Below are 15,027 nucleotides of genomic sequence, written 5' to 3' on the forward strand. Positions count from 1 at the left end.
TCTCTGTATTCCTTCCAGGCTGCCTGCCCTTACTTCCACCTCATGTAAGGCTTCCTTCTTGTATTTTATTTTGTCCAGAAGCTCCTTGTTCATCCATGCAGGCCTCATGGTGTCTGTGCCCAGCTTTGTCTTTGTTGGGACGCATTGCTGCTGTGCTTGGAAGAGGTGATCCTTGAATATCAACTAGTTTTCTTGGGCACCTCTTCCCTCCCGGGCTCTATCCCATGGTACTCTACCAAGCAGCTCCCTGAAGAGGCCGAAGTCAGCTCTCCTGAAGTCCAGGTTAGTGATCTTGCTGTGCATCCTCCTTGCTGCCCTAAGGATCTGGAACTCTACCATTTCATGGTCACCGCAGCCAAAGCTCCCCTTGAGCTTCACTTTCCCCATTGCCTTTCTTTGATGAGAACAAGGTTCAGCATGGCACCTCTCCTCGCTGGCTCCTCTATCACTTGGAGAAGGATGTTGTCATCAATGCATTGCAAGAACCTCATGGATTGCCTAGGCCTTGCTGTGTTTTCCCTCCGACAGATATCAGGTTGGCTGAAGTTCCCCATGAGTATCAGGGCTTATGGACGTCAGGTAGCTCCTATCTGCCTATAAAGGGCCTCATCCACTCAGTCTTCCCGGTTGGGTGACCTGTAGCAGAGCCTCACTATAATGTCGCCTGTCCCTGCCCCTGCCCTCCCTTTAATCCTGACCCATAAGCTCTCAGTTGGCTTGTCATCCATTCCCAGACAGAGCTCCATGCACTCCAGCTGGTCACTGACATGGGGGGAGACACCCCCCTCCTCTTTTCCCCTACCTGTCCCTCCTAAAGTGTTTGATGCTTTCATACTTCCAATTTAGAAGATTTTTTTTTTTTTGGTATCTGTTGTTACATCAAGAAGCAAGCATGATAATAAAAGCAGAATGGAGATAATGTTTTTACTTAATCTCATTTTCAGCAAGATATTGCAATAGTGCCTTTCCTTTCCTACTCTGCCTGTCTTCTTCACTCACCACACATCACCCTGAAGTGATCTTTCCCTGCTCCTGTTCCTCCTTATGCTCCTCTTCATGTTCTTTTCATCATCAATGTGCCCTTCTACTTATTTGTTTATGAAAAAAAAAAAAAAGGAAAATCTCTTCCATGGTTTGCTTCTGGCCTTTCTCTGTCAGTCTTTATTTATTCTGTTTTCTACCAAAATTTATTAATTTACCATTTGTAAAAGACTGCCAGCTGAGTAGGGGGATGAGTATGCCTTTGGCTCCTGCCTCTTTCTCCTTGGCATGGGAGGAGAGCTAGACTGGATGAGACAGCAGCTACAGGGTGATGCCATATGCGTGGTCTAGCTCCCTTTGCCATCTTGAGAAACAAATGCCAGGCAGTGAAGGACCTCGAGCACGCAGAGCAACATTGCACTCTGTGTCCAGCATTGGAAAAGAATTATACACTGACAGTTTCTGGCAAAGCTACTCAGGCAGGGCTCTTGTCTTTGGTTGGCTTTTTGCCCTTTAACACTTCGTGAAACTCATGGCAAAAAGTAGGGACACCAATACCAGGAATGCCAGCTCATATCCTCACTTTTCTCCTGAGGTCTTCCTGTGCTTTTGCCAGAACCTGACTCACTAATGATGCATTTGATAGGTAGCCCGACAGCCAGAATCCCATGAAAATGCCACATATCTGATTGGCTCTCCTGCTTGCTTGTATAAGCAGATTTTTAACAGTAATGCTTTCCATTCCAAGGCAGTCACTGTTTACCCTGAAAAACATGGCTGTACAAGCCAGATATGGATCACTTTATTTTATCAAGTATATGCACTAAAATCAGTGGAGCTACTGGTCTGCTGAAGGCTTTTTGATCAGAATGAGGGTCATAGTTCTCTCAGCCTAACTCCCCATGAAGGTGGAGGTACCCTGCCTTGTAGGGGCACACTGGGTACCCACAGGAATGCTGCAACAGTTCACCGAGCCCACTCCTCCATCTCTGACAGCGGCCAATTACCACCACTCAAGCAAGTCGGTAAGGGCAAGCATCGACAGTACAGGGGTGCTGCAGTTTTGTTCCAAATGTGGTGTCTTTGTGCTGAAACAAAGATATAAAATTAGGACCTAGTGCTGGCCATGTCCTAGTACTTCCACACAATGGAGCTGATTCACTGGGACTTCAGCTGCAAGAGTTAAGATTATTCTGTGCAACAGCCGCATCAGGTTAGCCGTGCGCCTCTGTGGAGACACAAACCCTCGGTGAAAATGGAACAGTAGTGCCTGTATTTCAACAGCTTCCAATTTAGATGCTGACAGTGTAATTGTTCTTTGAAAGATTGAAAGTATATCCTTAAATTCAGCAATGTCAAACAAAGCAAAGCACAAATCTTTTGATGCTTAGTGAATACATGGGGCCAAATGTGGTTTTCAGCCAGATTTTTTTTAACTTCGTTGTTTAGTAGGTTTACACAAGTATGACTGGAAACAAAACTGTCTCTCAAATGCTGATCTATATTAAAACTCTAGTCGATGTGCACCTATGTTGGTAACAAATATGCTGGTTGATATGGGTTTTTTTTCCAGTGTACCTGGATGTAGAAATATTTTACCTATTGATTCTTTTACAGGTCAAACATCCCTGTTATTATTTTTGAAAGCCCTGAGTAGCACTGGTAAATCAAAAGTTCGAGCTGAAGCTTTACAGGAAAATACCAACATTGGTGTCCTTCATCTTTTCTCACAAGTCCAGTTAACATCAGTAGTACCTCCATCTACAAAGTGATTCAAGGTCGTGGCTCAAGGCTCAATATCCCAGGTGATGACAGATAATAGAAAGTTGGAAGGAGCACACCACAGCCCATTTGTTTTTTCTCTTTGCTCTCTGAAATACTTTGGAGCACATTTGAAATAATTAAAATGAATAGAGCACATCTTGTTTCCTAAAAAAGTTTTAACATTTGTGGTGATTGTTGTTTCTTCCTGAGAGACTGCTACCTGTACCACCGGTCTGACTGAGTCCTGTCAGTGTAAGGTTACTTACACAGGCTGAATCAGTACTTATGTTAGTGGCAGTCATTTGCTTCAGTACTTTTTCCACAACCAAAGGAGCTTAAAAAGACAATGGAGTGGAATGAACCTCTGGTAGTTCATCCAGTGACATTTCATTGTATACTCTGTCAGAGACTAAAAGAAATGAATGGGAGGAATTGCTAACGCTGCATACTTTTAGGCAACCAATAAATGAGTCAATTAACTAGTTGTGCCTGGGGTAATTTCTCTAGAAGGTTTAGTTGCCAAAGTTTATAGCAATCACAGAATAGAAGGAACAAAACCAAGCAGAATGATTATGTTGTAACTCACAGAAAGCACAAAGCTGAGTTGTCTCATACATATATTTGCAAATGCATTTGGAGCCATTTTCCATTTTGAAACGTTTGTAGTACAAAGTATGCGTCTTGAATAATGCCAATACTAATTTCTCGATAAATTTTGGTTTTGACATTGAGGCTTTCTGGGCTTACTATAAGCAGCCAGGATGAACAGCCCATCATACTGAGTTCTCTTATCCTGAATTGCAATGGGGCAGGATGGTTGCTGTAGGGTTTTTTCAGTGGAGATGTCTCTGTGCCATTAGCTGATGCATGTGCCATTAGCTGTGATGTATGCAGAATGATGAGGCAAATATAGGCATCCTTTTAGGTGCATCTTAGCAACATCAAGGACAGTGGGAGAGGGTGCTGCTTGGCTGAATTTGCCCTCTGTCTGACATGCAGAGCAAAACTGAGGACCAACACCTTTGCAATTCTAGGCAGAAATGTTTGCCTCTTGGAAGAAAAGCATATTGGAATACCCACAACAAGACTGTAAACAATAAAGAAATGTCACTACACTCATTCACTATAATGACAGTGTTTTAGCCATAAGGTGTGATAAAAATGTCTCCCCTTAGCCCATAATAAACACTGCATCAAGGGGTGTTTGTGCCTTCAAGGGAAGAGGTTATGGTATTTTCTTCTTTATGCATAGTTTTCCTCATCTAGAGACAGCACGTCTTCATAGCTGTAGCAAAGAAAGAAGATAATGGAATTTTGTCAACAGCTTGAACTCACAAAATTGTAGGTCAAAGCCAGAAGGGCCAAATATAACCTAGTCTGACCTCCTATGAAACACATGCCATAGGAAGGCAGCCAGGCCCTATAAGCTATGGTTCCCTTCCCTCGCCCTCTCTATTCCCCCCAAGAACAGCCAATACAGTGACTTTACACTGCTGTCAGCGTATTACCATGAAAATGATGCATTACTCTGTGAATGGCAAATCAAACCTGCCTTCAATGGTCTGGGTCCATATCTCAAAGAGCTGCTACAGATCAATTGTACTAAAGAAAAACACACACACACGCACGCGCACACACACACTTCCACATCACAAGAGAATGGGACTGCAGTAATTGCCTTATGGGCAATGGGGTTAATAAAAACTACCTTGCTGCACAGCTGTTTAAATCCCAGTGACATTGTTAGAGAAACAGTTCTGCCTTCCAGGTGTATAGCACCTCTGTACCTTGGGGGCCAAGGTACAGGTGTGCCATTCTAATTTCTGGGCCCTCAGACTAAAAGGAGCTAAATCAAAAGAGTAAATTCAGTCTTAAATCAGAACAGTAAATTCAGTCAGTACCTCACAGGAGAAAGCAGAAAAACATTTATTGGCTGAAGATTCTGACTTTTCCACTTTACAGTAAAGGCTAACACCCATACATTAATCAAATAACCAATGTTTTTGCAGCTCAGCTTCTCTCACAAATTACATATCTTCCACTCATATTCCTTATTTGCTCAACTTTTGCTATCCTTGCCTGCAGTTATATACTCCTGAGTACATAACCTCCTGTCTTTCCCTCCTAGTTCATTTCCAAGCAAGCAAAAAAGTCCCCCTTCGTTTTTGACCGTGGCTGTTTCTACTTGAGTTGCTGCTGCCCCCAATGTTTCTGCTGCTCATAACTTCAACTTTGATTCAGCAATAGTGATAAGCCACAGGCTTTGTGCTTTGATAGATCTCATACTGGTTAGGTTGTAATGTTTAGAAGCTGGGTAGATCTCCAGCCAGCCCCTCAGACTGCAATTAATTTGAGTGCTGGGAAGTATTGGGAAGGTCTCTGTTTGGGATGCTGTTTCAGGCTCACCAGCCTCTGTAGCAAGGAGGACCTCAGGGATTTATCAATGAATCTAGAGTACTTCAGGGTTCCTTGGTTAATAAAATCTAAAATAAAATATCAGTTATCATCATTATAATTATACAGTTACCCAAGTTAATCCAATCTGATTAGAAACAGCCCTGTGGAGAAACCACATGTTTTGCCTCTTTTTAAATGGTTACAGTGGAACCACTTTTCAGAGCTTCTATCTAGGGAGGGGGAAAAAAAAAGCTAAAACGAAAGAAAAACACTGATTCAGACTTTTAGCTTGCTCCCCTGGGTGATGTGGGGAAGCAGTGAAGAGAGAGAAATGTGTCTTGCTTCTCACCTTTTCCCCATTTATTAAACTCTAATATTTCTAGCTACAAGAGGGACTAAATAAAAACCAGGCACATACTATCTGTGGTTTTTTACATTAGAACAGCTGAAAACCGTCCTCCTTTACTAGGAAGTGTCTGTATTTGCCAATAATTCTTTGTGTCTGACTCATTTCCTTATTACCTCTCTCTCCTCCTCTGTTTTCCCTTAAGGGATTGACTTTCCCCCACCTCAAACGAAAATAATTTCTTTGGCATATGAAGGTCAAGGACAGATTTTCTAATGTCTGCATGTGTGCGTGCCTGTCTCTCTTTCCTTCTCCCTCCTTCTATCTGTCTACTTTTCTAAGGCACCTATTCTTGTTGTAGGTTCCTGGATCACATATAACAAGCTTTGTTCCACATTGGTGCACTTCTTTTTTTAAAAGAAGATGAACCCAGATATGACACTTAAGATTTCCACAGTTACTGATGTGACCAAGAAGCCTATCTGCAGTATGCAAACCTGACCCCACAGCCATATTCTAACACAAACCAATGCATGTAACAGCAGGAAACATTTATTTCGAGATCTCTCTCAGCTCTTGAGTATCAAAGCAGTCTTCCTTCTTGGTGAATAGTTTGAAGGGGCAAAAGTAGCTTCAATGGGCCATTCTCTCTCATCTCCAACAATACAGTATGACAAAGAACGGTAGCATGTCCACTGCTCTCTATTTTAATGGTGCACAAGTGGAATCTTGAGGGATGCTCTTTGTGCATTACATGGGTGCTGAAAGAGTTTAACACTGCCCATTTACTGACAAATATATGACGTATGAGATACAGAAGTTAGAGCACAGCAAAAAAACAGTGGTAACATATGTAGAGAAGACAAGAATGCTTCCAGCCTTGAGTTTTTATGATTTAACCAGCAAGAAAGCAAGGGGTGGAAGACAAAAACTGCACCCTTATTGCTAGCTAAAGAAATAGATGCCAAGGCACAGTCAATGCAGAACAAGGAAAAGCCAAGAGCAGCGCTTTTGCAGCAGGCAAGAAACTTTTCACATCTTCAAATCCTATTATGCAGTAGTTGCTTTTTGTTTCTGCTCTGGGAGAACATTCGTTCTCTCCATGTTTTTTCTCATTTACATTTTAATTTACTAAATAATCTACAGATAGGTTATTCTTTCTGCAACATTCAGACGGTTTTATCTGGCATTGTGTGTCATCTCAGAGGTAACCAGTAGAAAAATCAGTTGATTAGGCTAGGGTTGAAAGCAACACAGCTGAAGAGCAGAAGAGTGACCAGGGAAGACCTCTGGAATTGCTATATCCTGTAGCAGACTGCTGGGCTAGGAGCACATTTCATCTCTTATAATCAGAGCTCAACAACAAGAAAAAGCTCAAAAGTGAGTAGTGATTTGGGATAGTCATCCTCAGACATTGTAATGGAGCCTGGCCTTCAGGGAACACTAAACCTTCTTCCAGAAGGTCAGATGGGCTTTCAGTATCTCAAACTGGGGAAAACCAATGGAGACATTAGCCATCATTAATCACTTTACAAAATCAAATTTTTGGGGTGCAGGGTAGCAGCCTAAAAATATGTGTTTTTCCAAACTCTGGCCATGCAAACGTTACTGGCCAGGACAGTGCATTAACCACTTGAAATGCTAAGTAAACTTTACAGCATTTTATAGAAAGAGATACTGAAATTATAGACTATAAGTCTTCTCACAAGAACATCGACTCTAAGAGTAATGCTTATTCAGTCGGGAACAGTAAACATGACTGCTACCAAAACACACCTCCTGCCAGTAGTAAGCTATGCAGGTTTTTATTTATTGCTCCTAGAGGGTTATTCACACCATCAAATTTGGACATCTCACTTAGGCATGATTCAGAGGATCAACATTACGTTCCTACAGAGTCAACAAAGAGAGATGCTGGCACTTCCCAGGCACAGGGTAATTCTGTGTAATTAGGGCAGATGTCTAATGCAACATAAAGTATACAGTTTGCATGCTTCCTGCAAGGGCCTTGCTGGAATTCTATGACAGAGGCATGAAAATCCCTAGCTGTCCTGGGTGGGATTTTGGGGTAACAGAGGTCCTGTGGTTTCAATTTTTCCTTCCCCTGCCACCACAGTCTCATCAGCCCATCAGACCCCATCCTTTCATTTTTGCTTCTTACTCCTGTGGCCACTCTGCACTCTGCTAGCTTTGCATGACAATCATGAGCCTCCACGTAACAGTGAGGGCTGTGGAGAGCAGTGGGGGAGGTGGGGGGTGGCACAGGGAGGGACAGGCACATGCATTAAGGATGCAGACACCCATGCATAGGTGTGATGAATGTTGTGGATGCAAACTGCAGCTGTTCCTCATATGTCCTGCAGCCTCCCTGAGCAGCAGCCTTGACTTTCCCTTGTTCCCTGCTTTGCTGTAGCTGTCCGTTCCCGAGATGCTTTGTAAGAGCTGATAAACCCTTCAGGAAAAGGTAGCGGAGTAACCTATATAGTTATGGTCTTCAATGTTCAATGCATAAGCTGAATCAAATGCCTCTGCAGGCACACTACAGCCTGCACAACCTTTCCATGCATTTTGAACATTTTGATAACTCGCAGCAGGAACTATTCAGGAAATGTTTGCTCCTCCATGGAAAATTTAGACAAAAGTGGCAAAGAGGAGCTTTGATGTCAAAAAAAGTAACAACTCTGCAGAGAAAATGTGACTATTATTCTTTATAAAGACTGAAGAAATAGGGTGAAGAAACAGACCATGAAATGCCATAAGTAAAATTACAGATGTTTTGGCCAGCCCAGAATGCTATAGGCCTCATGCTCAGAGCTGAAGTTGAGAGCACGTGAAAGTGCACAAATGCACTAGTTGTAAAAACAGAGATTACAAAAGCAAAAACTGCCTGGCTAAAGGAGGACCTCCAGCTCTCACAGGGCCTGGGAAAGTTAACCCTACCTTTTGTAGGCTGCTATACCTTTAAAATTGTTAATATAAGTTCAGCAAAAGATATTGCCCTAGGCATGACCAATTTGAAATGCTGTATGCGCATTCACTATGTTTTAAAATAACAGTCCGGGTAAATTATTCCCATTTGGACAACATCTGCTCTTTCACAGTTCCCTGCACTCTGCTGTACCAGAAATGAATGTGAATGGAAGATTTTGAAAGTTGCCTTATTCTCCAGAAAAACCATTTTACCCTACTTTAAATAAGATGTATGATAATAATGCTTTGCAAGTGAATTTTAGGTTGTAAAGGTTTAGAGTGTTTTCTTTTCTTATGACTATTGCACCATGTGGTCTGGATATAAAACTGGCTTTGGTTACCAATAGCTTTAAACTGGAAAATAAAGCTCTGCATGACTCAACGATGCTTGAAAATGATTTAATCACATCCCACAGTAAAATTTTACAATTAAAGAAATACAATATATTTTCTTAAGTTGAGCTCAGTTTTGTTAAAGTAGCAGTAAAGGAGAAGCACTGGAAGGGTTTATAAGCACGGTGGGCAAAATGGTCCCACTCAGGGCAGGGCAGAGGCTGCTGTACATGGGAGCACTATGAGTTGATGGGGTCCTATAGCTCTTAGGAAGCACTGACACCCTCCCAGTCCATCACGTTGGGATGACTGGAGGGTGGTTGTGGTGGTGAGACCTGTGTGATCATGGAAAGACAAAGATGGTTTGCAGAGGCCCACCAGGCAGGGGAAGACCCTGCTCCTCTCATGTGGTCATTTCACCCTCAGTTTCTTGGTGTTTAAATACGATTAAGCCTCTCTGTTGCTTGCATGGGTCAGTTATCCTGTGCTCATCACCATGCTGTCTTGCAGAGTAGAGAAGCGCCTCTGCCCCTCCAGCATGTCAGGGACAGTCATAGTTTGGCTTTTCCCATGGAAACCACGATTTTAGAAAGAGTTGGGTACACCATCATCAAAGTCCTGGTAAGTTCAATTCATAATTCTCTCCACAGACATGGATGCTTGGGTTCCTTGCTTCTTGGTTTTCTCCTTCATGACCCAGCAAATCCAGCTTATTGTCAATTGTGGTAACTGCTCTGGGACCTATCTTCTTGGCTTGAACTGAAGAAAATTCAGCAAAATTTCAGACAAGTGCAGACCAGATGCCATGCTTTGAACATTATGAAATCTTGCAACCTCATTTAAAACAAGAAATTCAGAGTAAATTAAATATAAGGAGAAAGGACCTTTCCTCATCTTCAAGATCAGTCTTGGAGTCTTGTAAACTCTCTGCCTATGTACAGTTGGTTCTAGTATCATCACCTTAACAAAAGTTATACATGAAACCAGGATCATTTGGAGCAGAAGACAGTTGTGCTTTTACATCCACAGAGGTGGAGGTGATCCTTGCAGAGGACTTGGATACACACCACATAATGCATGTGTGTGTGGAGAACAGAATGTCAGAAAAGGAAGTGAAAATCACCAAGAAGTGCTGGACAAGTACTTTTGCTCATACAGCTGATAATTCTAGATAATAGTCATTTTGGCTCTCCCTTCAAAGTCTCCAGCAACAGAAAACTGAAATCAAAACGGGAAAAAGAAGACGAAAGAACAAAATATTAATGATATATTGAAAGATTATGCACGCAAAACAATTTAATCCATAACTGAAGACAAAATGATTGCCAACTAATATTTTAGTCAATCAGTATGTCTCCCTGCCTTATACACAAAGGCCAGTGATTAAAGTAAGTCCTACTTAGATTTAGTAAATTTTCTATTTCAGAGTAGAAAGAGACAATGAGTAACTCCAAGATATGTATTTCGTGAAGATTCAAATGCCTTGTGTCAATCTTAATATCCACTAAGAAAACAAAGAAAAAATAATCTGAATATCATGTACAGAGAGAAACTTCGGTTCATATTACATGAAGGTTTCGAAGCCCTGAATACTTAGACTGGTTCTTTTAGAAATGAAATCAGGCTTCCTAGGTGTGGAAGACCAACAGAAAGAACCTGAAAGAGCAAAACAGCAAACAACTGTGCAGAGAGAGCAGCAGACAAAGAGCAAGTGCCTATTCTTTTTCTTCTGTTCATTCTGTGATCATCCATCATAGCTCATAATAGTTAGTGCAATTAAATACCTATTGATGCTTTGACTGAAACAATAATGCCTGCAGCAAGGGAACAATCAGGAGCTCCAAACTACAAACCCTGGTTTTGCATATTTTTTCTATGTTTCATTTCTTCGTTATTAGAGTTCTGGTAGCAATCTGGTGACCTGAAAAGTGCTGGAAAGTGCAGTGTACTGTGGTACAGCGCAAGTGCAGTGGCAACTGTGGTAAAAATCCTGGATTCCCTGTTGTTTCATTTCTTCCACTGCAGAGGGGAAGAAGCTGCACTTTGACATCAGTTTGAGCTCTTGGAAATCCCATCTACAGCCTGTATTACAGGATGAGGATCTTGACATTTGCCTTGATGTGAAAGCCTACTGCAACATCAGACACCCTGCATTACCCTCCAGGATACCAAATGAGGACCTCCTGTAAGTCCTGTGGGCATTTTGTGAGCCCTGCAAGGCTGTCTCAGAGGCTGAATGGTGTCTCAGGTGGAACCAAGTGCCTATGTCTCATCTGTGTCATCTTTACTATCATGGTGGTAGATGCCACACTTGGACCCAGCTGGAGGAGGCTGGTAACTGGGCCTCACCTTTGGAGACTAGATCTGGTTCAGGCATGCTTTTTCTGAGAAATACTGGAAATATTTTTGACAGCTCATATAGCAAACATTTTGAAAAGGTCTAGTAAAAAACTGAGGGAGAGACGCTGTTGTTGATCTATAGCAACACAAATGATTAAACATCAAAAATTCAGTGTATGGGACAATTTTTGAAGTGTTTTCATGTTTTCATTCAGATAGTTTCGAACCCAATCCAGGTCTGAACCTTATGCCAACTTTCTTCAAAGGTAGCTTTAGAATAATTTAAAACCTATCTTAACTCATAAAGAAATTAATAATGTATTGGTAAATTCTAAGAAAATTCATTCATACCTAAAAAGCATGTCTGATATCTCTGGGACTGATCTGCTGAATTTTTCACACATAATAAGAGTGATTGTTTTCCTTCCTTTCAGTGTAAAGCTTGGCACATCCATCGTTATGGTAGATCCATAATTTATTCCCTTTAGGTTAGTGATTGTAGACTGGCAGTTGGAGTCTTAGACAGACTATGAGGCCAAAAAGAGCATTTTAAAATTCTTGATAATGTAGAAATAAAGTTAATAAAACTCTGCCAGTAGCAAACACTTCAGCTTCAGTGTACAAATTTTGGGCAGCTAGGTAACAACACACTTCTGACTTGTAAGGTTGTTTCACTTTCCGAAGCAGTAATTTGGGAAATGTAAAAATATATTGATAGAAGTGAATGCTTGATATTATGTGACAAATGCCTCTTTAAATATGGAGCTGAATCTTTCGTTTACTCTTCTTGGTTTTTTTCTTCTCTTTTCTTTCATTTCGTTTTATTTCTTCTGAAATTTGCAGAATTATCACCTATTGTCATCTGCATGTATGTTCATACTTGTCTGAATGTGAGTCAACCATTAGCCTGTAATTTAATTGAAAGTTATAAGGTGTATGTTGGGCTGGGTGCTGAGCAGCTGTGTGTTATCCCTGTGGCCCTGAAACAGAAAAAATGGGCAGCATTTCAAGTGAATGTGAAGCCTTCTTTGTAAAATAAAGTCAATGATGAAAGAGAAAGTTAGTTCTCTTCAGCTTCATGAAGTCCCACGTTATAAGTGTGACAAGTTTTTCCACCTTGGTTTCTCTCTATGAATTGATTAGAAAAAGTTCTATGTTTTCAGCCGCTGATGAGCTAAGGTACACTGCAAGAATTACACAAAGTTAGGAAGCCAACATGTTAAAGGAACTTCCACAGTTATAGTTATTCATAGACTCAAAAGCATGCACTTGAAGAACTAGAAATAGAATATTGATCACCATGCAAGTATATGATCTTTCTTACCCTTTAACACCATCAAAGAAAAGGGCCATAATGATGGTTTAATTCTTATCATAATCCAATTTCTCTGTTTGTATTCTTTATTGTTATACTTGATAAAACGTAAATACGTTGTCCTGTGTTTTACCATAAACACTGAAATGGTTTACTGGATCAGCAACTGAACGTACCAGCTTATGTCTCTGTGGCCAATACAGAGTCACCTATAAAAGCTTATTACTTTGTAAGACTTGTTCCCTATTAATTTAAGCAGCATGACGTAAAATTCTGCTAGATTTTTGCTTTGGGTTGTGTTTAGGATCTTAGCTATAAAGAACAACAAGGTTCTTCCTGCAGAAAGGCATGGTATGGCTATCCCTCTGTGGAGGAATGGAATGACTCTGACCCAAAATTCAGTGTCTTTCAATGATCTGCCGTAAGGGTAGAGCAACCTAAAAGAAGACCCTAGTCCCACATGGGTGATAAAGCCCTGTGGCCCTCTCAGTTCCTGGTGGGAGCACCCTCTAAAGAAAGCCCAGAATGCTGCCACCCAAGACTTCAGAAAGCTTTCCAGAACAGTGTGGACAAGCTTCTCTATATCTGGAAATACGTATTACATGCTATTCTAGTCCACCTTCCCTGACCACTCTGAGACTGCCATTAGCAGAGGGCATTGCCCAGATACTTGCACAGACAGCTGGTGCAGCCTGGAAATAAATAAGAGCAGCTGGAAATAAAAGCAGCCAAGAACCTCGAACAACAGCTACCAACACAAGCTGAGATTTCAGTATCAGTAATGATCAAGCCTGCATGCAACTGATCAGTTGTGTTCCAAAGAAAGATCAGTAATATCATGAAACATGAACAAGCTATGGAAGTATGCACTTACCCAAAAATGTCGTGATTTTCTGGTGGCAGGCACCCAATAGTAGACTTAAATAAGTTTATACCTTACATGAATTAGTAGAGCTTTTTCATTACTTGGCAAAGGACTAAAACAATTGTGTTTGCTTATTTTGCTTTTACAATGATTTCCTAATTGCAAGCCATTACTGATGTATTTTAAGAACAATTTGCTTTGTTGCTGGATGCTAAAGGCAAGTAAAATACTTTGCTTAGAGAAAGTTAGAAATTGCTTTATTTCTCCTGCCTTGGGAATTACAGATGTTTCAGTGTTCTTTGTGCTTCCGTTGCAGACACCGACCTTTAGCATTTGAATTATTTTAGCCCAAGGATAAAAAAAAAAAAAAAAAAAAAAAAAAAAGGTTTACTTCTTGCCAAAAGTCAGTGCATCTTTGGTTTTGGGGAACAGCCTTGTTTTACAGCAGGAAAAAATATTTAAAAATACCCTGGTACTGGTTAGGAACATATTAGTACAACACTAATTATAAACTGGAATGTGTCAGAAATAAATGAGTTATGATCTGGCAAGGACCTGCAAACTATAGTCAGATACTTAATAAAGTTTAGACATGCAGCTGTGAAGACTTCTGGATCCTTGCCACCTTTTATTAGAGTGGCGCCCAGCAACGCCACTGTAGTTAAGGGTCTGTCAGCATTTCCATTATAAAACCCCATTTTTTTAGGGCTTTGTAACTTGCCCATTTTAAATCACATCAAGCTGAAACTTGACATTAAAATTGTCAGGAATAATTTCTTTTAATACAAAAATGTTACTTACATTTTCGCTCTGTCTTTGTTTTGGATTCAGAGAGGTAAAGAAAATAAAGTAAGTCCATGACATGTTTTATTAGAAACTTATTTTTGTCATACTTGGGGAAAAAAAAAAAAGGCAGGGCTTGAGTTTGAAAAATAAATATTTTTAGCCCCTTAAGGCTGAATTCTGCTCTTGGTTTCCCACTGAGGCATAAGCAGAAAGTACAAAAGATGGCATTACATCCTAGTCTCTGAATCTACTGTCTTGAATCTGACCTGCCATTTTATATGAATTAACAAGATGGTTTGAATAAAGCACCAGATGATTATCAGCGTTGTGCTTTGTGATTTTTTGTGTTTATTTTTTTTTGTTCTATTTATATTTTAGATCTTACAATAGAATTTTTGTTTCATTTCCAATTTGTTTTCTGTTAAGGACTCAGGTAGTTCAGTCTGATGTTTACACACACCCAGAGCAATGCAGATTCACACCACCTGAGGACCTGCTGCTCAGCTAGTTAAATATTTTAAAAGGATTGTTTTTCTCTCTGACCTCCTCATTTCTGCCTTCCTTCCTGATATGAAAGCAAGGAAAATTATGCTAAGGTCACATCTCATTTTTGCTCTGTATGTTCTGTGCAGTTGTCAGGATAGGTATGAGCTAATGAGCTTTCTTAGGGATCCTTTTTTTTTGTTGTCTCCTCTTCTGCTTTTCTCCTAACATACATTAAAAAAAAAAAGTTATTGGACTGAAATTTACCACTTGTTTGTGTTGATCACATAACAGGAAAATGTAAGAGTTTTCAGTCTAGGTGAGCCTGAAAATCCAGAAGGGTAATCAAGGGTCTTGTAGAGATTGAGACTTTTTTGTGCTGTTTTATTTCATCAGAGGGATGAAAAGGAGCTTTGTTATCCATTGAAAACATCCTAGTAATTGAGG

General features: G+C 40.6%; 1 long non-coding RNA gene across 1 annotated transcript in view; it reads right to left on the reverse strand.

The window, feature by feature from the left end:
• Nucleotides 1–8,880: 8,880 nt before the first annotated feature.
• The window catches only part of LOC130143125 (uncharacterized), a 101,951-nt gene continuing 95,804 nt past the window's right edge, over nt 8,881–15,027 (reverse strand). The window contains exon 3 of the long non-coding RNA XR_008819649.1: nt 8,881–10,009. This is a non-coding gene — a long non-coding RNA (uncharacterized LOC130143125). The remainder of the gene's footprint in view (nt 10,010–15,027) is intronic.

Source organism: Falco biarmicus, chromosome Z, assembly GCF_023638135.1.
Source record: "Falco biarmicus isolate bFalBia1 chromosome Z, bFalBia1.pri, whole genome shotgun sequence".
Classification (NCBI taxonomy): domain Eukaryota; kingdom Metazoa; phylum Chordata; class Aves; order Falconiformes; family Falconidae; genus Falco; species Falco biarmicus.